This window comes from Genypterus blacodes, unplaced genomic scaffold (assembly GCF_046128005.1).
Source record: "Genypterus blacodes isolate CSIRO-AG114 ecotype Tasmania unplaced genomic scaffold, CSIRO-AGI_Gbla_v1 ptg000058l_1, whole genome shotgun sequence".
NCBI lineage: Eukaryota > Metazoa > Chordata > Actinopteri > Ophidiiformes > Ophidiidae > Genypterus > Genypterus blacodes.
This window is the reverse complement of record NW_027466870.1, coordinates 1342992-1356510: the sequence shown is the minus strand read 5'-3', so window position 1 is coordinate 1356510 and position 13519 is coordinate 1342992.

Below are 13519 nucleotides of genomic sequence, written 5' to 3'. Positions count from 1 at the left end.
ATTTACTAAATTTACCCATGTGACTGATTGCACTTGAAGTTAGACGTTAAAAGAAACCTGGTGTGTGTCTAAATGTCCTAAGGCAAAGCAAGTGGACAGAGGGAGGAGAGAGAGGGCACTGTGTGTGTGTGTGAGAGAGAGTGTATGTGTGTGTGTGTGTTAGATATTTTGCCTGCATGTGCACAGGCATGCAAGCATTGCAGGCTGGCAGGCTGGAGGGTCTCAGGACAAGCTTGGATAAACAAACTTTCTGTCTACCCCATCTGTTCACCAGCTCCTCTCATAACTACACGTGTTCTCCTAGGAACCACAGTGATAATAAGTCGGCGGTACCACAGAAAGAAAAAAGAAAAAAAAGCCCATATTGTAAAAGAACACAATGGACAGTTGCTTGTTTACTTCATGGCTCTCTGGGTGCAGATCTGCATACGTTGGTGCACCCTTGTCGGTCATCGTCGGGGGTTTGGGTTCGGCGTAAACGTTGTTGTTGTCTTATTTTCGCTCCTCTCCATGATTGCAAAAATTGGGTTTCATTATTGCACAGTTTGATTCCCACGTGTAGCCCGATGTTAGCTGGCTAAGCGAATGTCTCTTTGGTTTTGTGTATGTTTGCATACAGAAGAACGCCAGGACCTACAGTATATCTGCCCAATGTGATCCTTATGTATAGTGGTACTTTGCTTTTGACTGCTCAGTGAGGCAGATTATTGTTTTGGGGTTTTTTTTTTTACATTGAGACCTATGAGCCTTCCGAAATTTTTGTTTCTTGAACCTTAATATGTCCCCAAAGTCTTACATGGTTTGTTGATTAACCAAAGCTTTTCTTGTCTCCAGTTTTTTGCCCTTGAATTTAGTCGACTGTAGACTAGAGATATTGAAAGTATGTGTGTAATTTATCCAGACTGGGCCTCCCTGACTATGCCACACATATACACACACACATACACACACACATGCCCTCCTCTTGAATACATATGCAGAAATGTGTGTGGAATCGTACAGGCATTTACTTGAGTTTAGCTTTTTCTGGCTCTGTGTTTTTGTGGCGGACCGTAGAATCAGAGGTGACAGGATGTTTAGTTTGTGTCTTTCTTTTCTTAAAATAAGGTGTTTGTGCTTCAGCTGTTTTTATTTTCTAATTTTTCATGGCTGTGCGTGCGTGCGTGCGTGTATGATGTGTGTGCGTGTGTGTATGTGGGTTGGGGTCGTGGTTTTTAGGGTTGCGGTGCCAGGAGGGTGGGGTGACTAAGATGTGGGGGTAATGGGGTTTTTCTTTGGGTGGGGTTACGGATTTAAAGCCTGATAGCACTGGAAATGGTGCTTTAGCTGAGAGAGCAAAAGTTTGCACTAATGTTTAATGTCCTTGTCCTGCTTATGGGAGAAGGGCAGGAGACCTCAGAAAGGCCTGCGAGTTTCCATGAGCACAGAGGAGTGTGTGATATACTCAATGGTCTCACAAAGAGTCCATCCAACCCCCGTCAACAGGAATAGAGGTGTAGTAAAAAACGTACAGACGTCCAACAAAAACATTATACCAAAGGAGAGAAAACAAAAAAAAAGACTTGCGTTTGTTTGAGTCGTTGCACATTTTTAAGATACCAATATAAGATTGGATTGGGAGAATTTCAGTGTCAAATCTGAGGGCTCTGCTTTGAAACTAGACGCGCGCGTGTGTGTGTGTGTGACAAACGCAAGCGTCACATTCGCTATTCGTTATTTCAAATATAAACGATTTATTTATGCCTTCGGAAAGCAGCAAGTCCTTTTTAAAAATTAGGAATCGTGAGACGTTCGGGTGCCAGAGTGTATGAATCCAATTCCATTTCAATCTAAAAAATGGGGTTTGTTTTTTTTTCCTCACCATGATTGAATACTGAATGATAGCGAAATCCATTGTTACATTGATTGTCACTAAATTGTATTTCTTCAGTTTCTGCTCTTAAAAAGGTTGAACTGATTTGAATGTTTGCTACTTGGAGCACTAAGCTTGTTTTTTTTGTTTCACGAGCTGCAGACAGTTTAATTGTGCGATGTGGGGCTGAGAGAAACGATCACACACAGACACACACACACAGGTGGACACTGCAACATCAAAAGCCAGAGGGGACAACAAAGTCCAAAGTGTTTAAGGTTTGAAGACCTTTTAAAAAAAGCTGATTGTCTCGGTACTGAAATCAATCATTTGGTAGTTGAATCTTTCCCCCTGAAGGAGCTGATAATAACCTGCTCTCCTCCGGTTCCTGGCTGTGTCTCCGTGTCTCCGTGTCTCCACAGCTGGTGTCTCCCCAGCCTCAGCCCCACATCAAGGTTACTCTGACACAGGCTACACTAAGACCAAGTCTCAGAAGTTCACAGCTGTTTTCCCAAATTAACCTTGATGCTTTTCTTTTTTTTGTTTTTTGTTCATATGCTGTTTTCAAAGATTGGAGTGTAAGCTATCTGACAAGGCCGTTCAAACGAAGTTGACCAACAACAATGATAATAATGATAACTGTAAATAATGAAAAGAAGCAGGACAAGGGTGACTGTTATGGAGGTGACTGTGGTGGCAGAAGGGCGACCATTTGCTTTTGCTTTGTCAATTTTGCTGGACACCTGATTTTTTTTTTTTTCCTTGGTATTTTCCATCAGGCCTCTTGATGCACAGCAAGCTGAGTGCAGCATATGCAGCATGGCACCATGCACAGCGTGGCTCTGGAACATACGCAGACAGCCCTGGGTCCTCCAGAGAGGCAGGCTGCTGTCTGTTGGCTGCTCTCAGCCAAAGCGGGGGGACGGTTTGCACTCGGACTCTTTCCTTTTCGGCCTCTCGGGGGGATTCAGCGGTTTGGAGGACGGGTGACATTTTGGGTGGGGAGGGGTGGGGGGGTGGCCGCGGATGTACACACGCTGGAGTCGTTTTCAGGGATGAGATGAGAATGCCGAGGTGACCTGCTACGTGCTGAGCAATGGTTCAGCGTTGGTTCTCTCAGCTGCTTGTGTTACGTGATTAATAGAAAACTGCATGGGGACACATATGACAAGCATTGTAATGCAAAGGAGGTCACCACAGGCTTCACACTGCGCAACCGCAGCATGAAGAATGATGTGGATCTCTTTTGTAAGTACTTCTCAGGTGGAAAATACACTGCTATGCATTGGGTTTCAATGTCTGCTTGGTTCATGGTATGTCCGATGACTTTCCGAGTTTCTTCTCTGTCTTTTCCTTTCATCCCCCATATTTGTTGTAATCGTTCCCAGAAAGATAACAGGAACAATTCTCTCATTGTAATGTGGCTGCGACCAGCCCATTTCTCCATCTAATATTGATCCAGTGAATTGTTTGTTAGAGGGAAGGTAACCACTGGAGGATTCAGTCTTATTAAGTCAGACTGTAACATTTCTGACAGGAGATGGGCTTGGAAAAGCACAGGGGACTCACTGAACATTTCTTATTTTCTCCTTCCATCACTCTCCCTCTCTCTCCGGGCCTTACCGACTACATCTCGGCTGCCGACTGGCCTTTGATCAAAGATCACACACCCTCAGCAGTGGAATCGACAGGAGAGAAGGGACCGAGGTGGAGGGAGGGGGGGTACAGGCGGATGAGGTGTAGAGGAAGAAGTGGCTTCGGCTCACAGTCACCAGTTTAGGATACATTCCATAATTCCATACTGTGATTCCCACTCGGAGTACTGGCAGGTGAAGAGGATGTTGATTTTGTGGAAATGGTCATCATTTTACAAGTCTGTCTGCGTCACTCTGTCTCCCTCTCTCCTGCGTGAGACGGACAGACGGACGGACATGGAGGGAGACAAGTTCACAAGACCCTCTGTGTTTTCCGCTATCCTACTGCCTTTCTTTCAGCTTCTGCGATTGTAACAAAAGCACTTTGCGAAAAGGCCATCCTGAATTTCTTGTGTGCTTTTTTTTAATTCATGGTTATCACTATTGTTCTTATTTTTTGTTGTTCCTGTTGATGTTTTTGTCTTCTCAGTGCAGATGATTATTTAAATGCAAAAGAAAAAGAAATGTTGAAAATGAAAATATTAAAACTTGAATATTTGATATTTGGATCGATGGCGGTCCGAGCTGCCGCCCCATCTGGACAGAAGCGAACCCATCTCTGTTATTATAGCACCGTACATGTTATATGCAGCTTATTGCATAGTCACACAAAGGCGTGTTGGGTGGGTGGGGGGGAGGGGAGGACACAGGATGGATCTCCCCACACCTGCTCTTTGCTTGCTATCTCAGATCTTGTTGGGACACAAAGGTCATTTGATCTCATTTTTGGGAGACTCCTTTTTCTTGTAAAGAAACCTATATAAGAGTTGCAAAGCTTTCTGAGAAGGCTCTAGCTGTGCTGAATGTTAAAGATGCAGAGTATCCACTGCTAAATCTCTCTGTCTGCCCTGTCTGTAGTATGAGGCTGGATCTGGTATCCATATAGAGCAGAAAGGATTATGAAAGACCGATGAAACGGCCAAATGCCCATCATGCACTTTTGCAAAAAAAAACAATACATAAGGAAGTTTGGCCTTAACATCAACTTCCAACCAGGTTTATTGCAGTAGAGCGGATCGTAAATATGCATTGAGTAAATCCATGAATCGGTAAATGGTTTAATTTGGGAGAGAAAGAAGAGGTAGGCTACTATTTATAATAGATTGATTTGTAACTGTGATTATTAAGATAATCCTTCAATAGAGGTGTAAAACTTTACTGGTGTGCATTTAAAAGCAGCAGAATGTCCCGTCGTCCCCAAACGAGGACATTTAGGTGTAAATCTGCTGAATAATGTAAGACAGGAAACTGCTGCTTGACTTTTCTCTGTTTTTCTTTTTGTTGTTTTCTTTTCTATTCGCTTTCTATTCCCCTTCTGGCCACACCCCAACCAATGACATCACACCACGTAGATCCCATATCACACCTGCTGTGGCATCACTAATGGGGTTTGGACCAAAGCGAAACATGATTGAGAGGTTTTCACATGCCGAGGGAGTTTTTTTCCCAGAGAGCATTGCAGCAGCAGCGGTTTCCTCCCTTGTGTGATTCACAGTGGATCGACCCTTAAAGTGACCTGGCTCTCTTCACGAAGGGGTTTTCCTTTAGCGCAACAGTCAGTCAGTCAGTCAGTCAGTCAGTCGATCTGTTGGAAGCTGCAGGTGGATATTGGTGATTTTGGAGAATTTGCACTTTTTGGTGATGAAAAGAAATTGTATTGTATATGAGACCACTAAATCCACAGAGTCTAAACCATATAATTCCATTTTGTGTCATTTTTTTGTTTTTGTTCTGTTCTTCTTTTTTAATATATCCAAAAAAACGTCTGGCATCTGGTTGTCTGGTTTAAAGAATATAAAATCTTTCTATTAAAAATAATGGTTGCAAAGTTGTGTGTGGACCATTTGTGTCTTTTCTGAAGCAACACAAACAAAATGTGTGTTACAAAAAGTCAAACAAAAGACCCCGGTTGCTATTGTGAGCAGTGAATTTTCTGAGAATTGAGTAATTACATCGTGTTTTAATAACACTGCTTCGCCCTCTCTAGCAGCACATTTTTCACTTGTAACAGTTAGAGGACAGAACTGGAAACAGATTGGAAACTTCATGATAATAGAGCAACAAACCTCTGCTGCCAAGGCTGAACAACCCATGATCAGGAAATGGTAAAAAAACCTGGATCTGGATCGACACCAACAGATTCATGGATTCATCCCTCTGCCAAGCCCCCAACCTTCCATCAAGTGTAGAACTTTTTTTTTTACAAATAAACAAAAACCTTGGCAGAGGAAACAATGCGGCACAAAACAACGCCACAAATTCCGCCCGACCCCCAGAAAAATGTCAGAGTTAAATCAACATTTCTCTGTGAAATCTCAACAAAAATGAGACATGGGTCGAGTCCCAGTCATAGTATCCTTCGCAGTGTTATGTGATGCTTCGTTATGCTGATGGGCGCCTCTCTCTGTTCTTCTGCAAAGGTTATTCTGTGTATTGGAAAGGACAGGTCAGTTCTCCAAAGCTACCAGAAGGTGGCAGTAAGAGCACTGGTATCATAATCTGAGGATGCAGTGCTGTGCTCCACATCAACACTCTTCCTCTCTCTCTCTCCTGCTCCCTTTAATGCACATGACAGGATAGACGAAGTTAGTGTCTTCATGCATTAAAAGGGTCACATGCAGAGAGATGCTTTGCCAAAGGGAGAAAGGGTGTGTTGATGCTTCATGGGAGCTGATTTGCAGCAAGATTCATGTGAACATATCATTATTTTTAAAAAACCTTTGTTATATTCGCTATTAATAGCCCTGGCATGCTTGCACTTTTCCTTTGTGACTGTATGTATGCCTCTTTAAATCTGATTCCTCCCACAAGTCCGGCGGCAGACTGGAACCACGGGCTCGTTGTCACCCTGTCTTCCTGTTTGTCTCAGTCTGTCTCCCTGAGGCCATCCTAAGGGGTGACAGAGGTCACAGAACAGCTCATTAACCCCACCCCAACAGCCCACACATTGCTGCAGTCCTAAGGGCCTCGGCTACACACACTCACACATACGCACACGGACGCACACACATTTTATAATGCTCCACTAATAGCAGTTAAGTCGACTTAAGCCCACTCTGAGAGCAGCATGTTTTTAGGGATGCAGCACCAGTCCTGTATGTTCCTTGCATGTTGTGTGTGTGTGTGTGAGCGTGTGAAGCCTCATTGCTTTTTGTTGGTCCATCCAACACGTATTGCATTCTTAAAATTAAACTTCTTTATGACATTCTGCACAAGTCCACCTATTGTAACAAAATAAGCCTCTTTTTTTTTATTCAATCACGTCGAACCTGTAGACCAGATGTCCTCGGGCTCCCAATCATTAATTCTTGGGTTTGTGTGCTATCTAAAACTCAGTGGGATACGCTGTTATTTTCCATGTTCAGACATCACTGTTGTGGTCAAAACATATTGGATAAGAGGAACAGCAGCACTTCAGGGGCTGAGAGATGCCTGGGAGCTGTTGCCTGGCGTCTCTAGTGGTATTATTCCCTCAATCTGTGCGTGTGTGCATGCGTGCGCCCGTGTGTTCCTGCGACAGCTCCTGTTTGCTCAGATATGTATATGCTTATGTGCAAGGTGTGGGTTTCTAATCTTTCTCGCACGCGCATGTGTGTGTATGTACGTATGTGTGTGTGTGTGTGTGTGTGTTTGTGTCGCATCATTAAGGCTCACGGTTGATGAGCCTTTTACTACATTCACGACGAACACTTGGAGACGAGCTGTAATATAAAAGAACACAGCAACACACAGTAGCCTCATTTCCACCGTCACACACACACACACACACACACACACACACCTTTCTCCAGGGATATAAAATGCCCCTGCCTCTGCACACTGTGGGACATGAGTTTCATCCAAACTAGCTGCCGTCCTCAATAAATCCACGTGAGCAATCTCTGCAGTATGGATTTCCAGTTTCTCCTGGGGTATATTTGGTTCAGATCAGGTGTTTAAACGGCTCAATATGACAATAATTAGGCAGTGCTGAAGACATGTGTTCTTTCTTATGTTGATAAGGGACATTGACCCTTAACCTGTGCACCCCTGTAGTCCCCCCCCCCCCCCCCCCCCCGCCCAGCACACCCCACCCTTCCCTTATGCCCCCTAGCCAACAAACCCCCCCAGCCCAGCCCTGAACACCCACTTGCTCGGTCCAGCTCTCATCAGGAAGGATCGGGGGGTGTGTGTGGAGGGGGGGGGGGGGCGATGGAGGGGGGTGGGGGGGTGGCTTGGAGCTTTGCCTCTGGCCATCTCTCCTCCTCCCCGGAGAACAGGGGGACTGAGGTGCCTTTAAACCACTGCGGCAAAAAACCCTACCAAAACCCTGCAGTCATTAATATGCAAAAATGCAAATGAGTAGGTAATTAAGAGCTGGAGCTCTCTGGAGGCTCTTTGATTGCTAATGAATTCTAATCTGCAAAGAAAGGGGGGAGGGGAAGAGAAAAAGAGATGAAAGAAAACCAGAAAACAACCAAAAAGAGGAGCCTCAACCTGAATTTTGTCATATTCATAAGTTTTCATATCTGATTTCCTTTCACCTGGAGGCTTTAATCTAAATGACTCGCTGGGTTATTTGACACATTTATGTGATGATTATGTGCACAGATCCAAACTATTTTGAGGAATATCAATGTATTATTAACAATCCTCTAAAAAGCCATTTAGGGATGGATTTGTTGCATTTTCACTGAGCGGAAAAACCCATCAAATACAGAGATCATGTTTTAACAATGCGCATAATAGAAGCAGTATCAAGTGGCAGAGACGTGTTTGTAATGCAGTCATAGCGCCGCGCCGTAGTCATAGTGTAGATAGAGCTAATTAGAGGAGAACATGACAGGCAAACAGACACTTCTGACCAGCGGCTACCAAAGGAAAGGGGAGGATAAAAGGTCAGATATCTCAACAGTGTGTTCTTTGCTGCAGTAGCAGCTGTGTGCTGAAGTAAAGGAGATGTCATTTCATCACTTTTGTGAGCTATAACACATCCCCACTTCCACTCTAACTCATTCACTCTGTCACTCACGCACACACACACACACACACATGCACACACTGCTGTTATTGTTGTTGCAGTGCTCCCACGACACCAACAATCTCTGCTTCCCTCCCCCACACGGGCTCACATCTATCTCCCTTTCACTCCCTCTCTTCCCCCTCCTGTCCAGGGCAGCACTGACATGCCTACTTCAATTGATTTAGAGTCAATTCGGCTTCTGATCTGATTGTTATCATGTGACTTTATGCACACCTCCCCCTCAATATAGCTCTACTGTATTATATTCACATTCAGATGGAGATTTTTTTGACTTGGCCACCTCTGCTTGTTTTGCTCCTTGAGTCTCTCTCTCTGTTCTCTCTCTCTTTCTCTTTCTCTCTGTGTCTTCTCATTCTTCATCGCCCAAACAAAAGCTCCACGCGCTAAGATCACGGTTTCCATCTTCAGCCAGCATCAGCCGTCTCATATCTGCTCCCCTCTTCCCTCTCTGTGACTCTACAGTGAGCCGGTGCCGGTGGTGGAGGGGTTCTCTAGTGCCTGGGCTTTGTAAACAGGAAGCCGGTTGCTCTGTTCCCTGTACCTGAAGCGTGGGTGGCAGAACAGGGGCACCCATACAATTGCACAATAATGGGAATCCAAGATGGCAGGGAGGAGTCCCATAAAAATCAGCAGAGAGAATGGGGGAAACAGGAAGAGGAAAGACGGCGTTAAATGACACCGGGGCAGAGTCCAGAAAAGATTTCTGATTCATTCTTTCCGTTTGTAAATAGATTGTTGATTTTGCTTTGTGTCCTTCTCTCAGTATTGCATCCTGTCTAGGGTCTGTGGTGTTTGGGGGGGATTAACGTCACGTCCAATCCCTCAAACTCATTTTCTTTCCCACTGTGGAGCTCTGTGGGAATTACAGTTCTGGGATAAAGAGGGGAAAAAACATTGATTTCTTTCGGCTGATGATTATCCTATTTGTGATATTGTGAAATCTGGGATGGTTGTATGTTTCCCTTTAAATTGAAACTGTTTTGGAAGGCTTGCTACAGTTTTTGTCGGGGAAGGTATGTTGTCCTTCCCTCTTCCAAAACAATCGCTTGTCTTTTTTTTTGCTTACATTTCCCCATTATCGCAGGGAGAGAGACACAGAGAGAGAGAGAGACAGGGAGAGAGGGAGGTTAGCCTAACCTTGCGGCTCACTGCCTTGTTTAAATCACTCACTCCACTCTCGGCACATATTTATTGTTGTTTCACATGTTGGAAGTCGCGGCGAGTTTGGCTGTTTTCTGCCAAGGCGAGCTGTAATAGGGGGAAGAAGCTTGACGGGAGTCAGTTTATCATGAGCACAGAGAGCACAACAGATAGATTCCCCCTGTCTCCTCCCCTTCAACACAGATAGACTCAGAGCATGGGCACTCAGCCAACACTATCAATCTATCCGCTCCTACCCCCAGCCTCTAACTCTTATTGGAGGACAGCTTCCAAAGGGGCAAGGAAGCATGAATCATAGCCTGACTATGAGAAGCTTTTATGCCTCTAAATACACGTGTTGTGGGTCAAAATCACTTCGTTGTTTTTCCATTAATGACAATCTTGCCTGTGATTGTCACAGCCGCCGTAACAAGTTGTAGATTGGGGAGGGGGGGGCCTGACGGTTGGAGGCTGAGGAATTGTTGGTCTTGGCCTAGTTTTCTTGTCTGATCAGAAACCTGTGCACCTCTGCCCTTCCCCCACCCACAACCTAAGCCTCTACTATTACAGGCTGCGAGGGGCTCAGTATGGAAGGAGGTGAGCAGCTTGCCTCACCACTGAGCCCCGCGCGCGCATGTGTGTGTGTGTGTGTGTTGCATATATGTTTACGGGCTTATCATTGTGTGTGATATAACCTGGTGATGTGGTTTGGGCTTGCATGGTTGCTTTTCTATGAGCAGAACAGGATGGCACTGAGAGGTGTACGCGTACAACATGCAAAGACAGCATTGAGGGAGGCAGCCAGCATTAAGTCAACAGTGAGAGGGCGGTAACATGCATTGCACATGAAGAATATCGCTATTTGTGAGGTTAAAAAGGGGAGAGAAAGCCAGTGTGGCATGGATAATGTCTCTATTATGTGTGGATGTTTCACTGTGGCGTAGGATTTCCCTCGTTTATTCATTTTCCACAACGCATTATTAAAAGAATCCAATGAGGATTATGTCATTAGAGATGCATTAGTACACATTGTTACTTGTTGTGTGAATTTATGTTCTTCAAAAGATGCGAGGGTAGATTTCATTAATATGCACAAATATATAACTGATTAGCACCAATGTGGCAAACATATGCTAATTTTCCATGTGCATCTGTCGTTAATTACAGATATGAAGCGAGGAATGGCTGGAAGGAATCATCGAGGGCACGTCTGACAGCATCCCTCCACGTTCTGTCTCTAACTGTCCATTGTGCTGTGAACGTATGTGGAGATTAGGCGTGACATGTTGGTGTTTTTGTGTTGTTTGTTCCTTCTTTGTATGATGATGCTTTTAAGGTAACAATGCGGCCCGGCGTAAGCGTGGTCACTGTGGATAATGAGAGTAATTTGAGCGTAAAATCTGAATCTGCTTTGAGATTTAAATCTGATCTTTTACGTGTGTGTTAATTTTAATGTTCAAAACAAACCAAAACAAAGAATAATGGCCGACGACATTAGGGTTGGGGTATTATTCCAGGACGCACTAATTGTTTTGAAACAGCTGAACGTGAAATTGCATTGTTCAGCATTAGAATAACATATTAAAGCAGCTATGGCCCTGGGCTGCGTTGAGAATGTGGTGCCACCCTAACTCGGCTAGTAAAAGAAATTATAGGTATGATGTTAATGTAGAGCGGGGGAGAATAATGTTCCAAGAAATATTTAATTGAGCCTTTGTTTTTCACTCTTCAGCTGCCTGAACTGATTTCCTCTCTAGATGGACTTTGTGTTCATTAAGTTGAAGATTCTCTATTTTCTAATTCTTTTCCTTCTGCACCCCCTCCCTCTCTCCAGCCTGGCTGCCCTTGTACATGCTCTCCATGTCAGACCCAGCTGTTACTACAAACTACTTGGAGGGCTTACAAGCCTCATTGCTAATACTGACAACAGCACTAGTCTTACTCAGGGCCTAACATCTAATGGAAAAGAGAGAGTAAGAGATCTTTTTCTTCTTCTTCCATTAGAAATGTATTTCCCCAAACAGATGTTTCCATCTGTTCATTTCAAATTTTTTATTAATTAATTCTTCAGTGAAAGGATTTAATAGGTGTTAGATAAATAACTCAAGATGCCCTTTCTTTGATAGCTGTGTGTGTGTTTGTGTGTGTTTACCCAAATGTGAACGTGTGCGCTTGATGTTTGTAAAGGTATTTATGACCCATATGTGCGTTTGTTCCAAGCTCTAACCCCATTACATTCCTAAGACGGTCCATGAGACTAATTAATGTTCAGAGTTGAGGCTTTACCTTCACCCATGGGACACCCAATGGATTATTTACCTATAAGTCCTATTGACAACATATTTCCCCTTTTTCAATGGTAACCACTGTACAAACAGACAGTTTGTGGCATTAAGGGGGGCTTTGTAATGACACAGGAATTTTGCATTTGCAATGTCTTCGTTTTGTGAGAGAACCCAAACAGGGACCTGTATACTCATTCTGGAGACACTGTGACTCAAATCACTTATATCACTATAAAACCCTAATAACTGTCTACAGTTACAAGTAACAACATTTTCAACAATAAAGTGATAATGAAAAAAGTTTTTCTGTTACTGAATGGTTTTAACCTTCCTAAAATGACACGTCTAGAATGTATGTACGTCTGTACAACATGGCCATTTCTGAGGATGTGTACAGGAAACAGAGAAGGGTAATCTTAACTTCCCTCCCCTTTGACAAAATGTTTGCCCTCAGGTTAGAAACAGCAGCTGTCTAACACCTAAAAACACTTTTCAATAGACTGGCTATTGTGTCTTTCCATCCGAGGGATATTGTGCATACTGAAGAAAAAAAATGGAGGGAACACATTCATTACATATCCGTCATTTCAACTCTTTCCCGTTCAATAGTTTATCATGGCCACCATCATAAACATCCTTATCATCATTATCGTAACTGACCTGCTGGTACTTTGAAATGTCTGTGTACTGGTTCTACTGAAGCAGAATCTTCATATTAATGACAAATTTGTGTTCTTTCAGCGTCGCTCCCTGTTTGAACTACTCTCTCTCTCTCTCCCTTCCTCCCTCTCTCTCTCCCTCCCTCCCCTCCCTCTCTTTCTCTCTCCCCCTCCCTCCCTCTCTCTCTCCCTCTCTGATCCTGTACTCTCCCTCCTCTCCACTCTGTTCTGGAGCAGGCAGTTACCAGGGCTGTATTGGTTTTATGTTTCTCATCTCATTCACGAAAGCACTCGGAGGCTAGGCGGCACGATAGGTATTAACGTATTTTCAAATACAAATTTAGCTCTTAATCGGGAGTTTTAAAAGAAGCACGGTATTGGAAAAACCAATTAGTTCACTGCTTCTATCATATCAAAGTTAAATTGATCCCATACAGTCTTTAATGTAGCTGTGATGTTTTTAAAAAAAGATTGAAGGCGCGGTTACTTGTAAGCATTATATCGTTTGACTTTTGACATTAAATGTGACAATAATAATTAAATAAATGTTATCGCTATGTCCCGCTAGTGTTATTATTCTAACGGAAACAAAATAATTCTAAACCGTGGGTTGGCGAAAAAGGGGGAAAGAAGACACGACAACCAAAGTAATAAAATGATGTCAGTGTGCATGGTGGCGCCCCCCTCAGCCAGCCTCCCTGAGCACACAGGGAAAGTGAGCGTCAGAATGAGGGCGGGTCTAACTCGTATTCTGAGCCGTTGAGTGGCTATCTTTGCTATCAATCGACAAAACACGCTCTCCCATTGGCTAAACCCGTTCGCATTTATCATGCCATCTCGCCAAGCTGCTGCTGTGTAATCGCAGG